Raw genomic sequence first — 237 nt, 5'->3', positions numbered from 1 at the left:
TTATATTACATCCTCTAATAAGCTGCTGCAGTTTCCGACACTTAAATGCAATAAATCAAGCAATCTCCGATAAGCAACCGCATTGCTTCCTTACAGATAGTATGACGTAATATACATTTTTATAACGTATAGCTATTCAATTTGGACGTTAACGCGACAAATAGGACGAGACAAGATTAATCAATGAATCATCATATGGTGTTTTTTTTTTTGTTCCCTTTTTTGCTTTCGTCGCAG

Source organism: Formica exsecta, unplaced genomic scaffold (assembly GCF_003651465.1).
Source record: "Formica exsecta isolate Colony F162 unplaced genomic scaffold, ASM365146v1 scaffold238, whole genome shotgun sequence".
NCBI lineage: Eukaryota > Metazoa > Arthropoda > Insecta > Hymenoptera > Formicidae > Formica > Formica exsecta.
Note: the sequence above shows the minus strand (reverse complement) of the source record.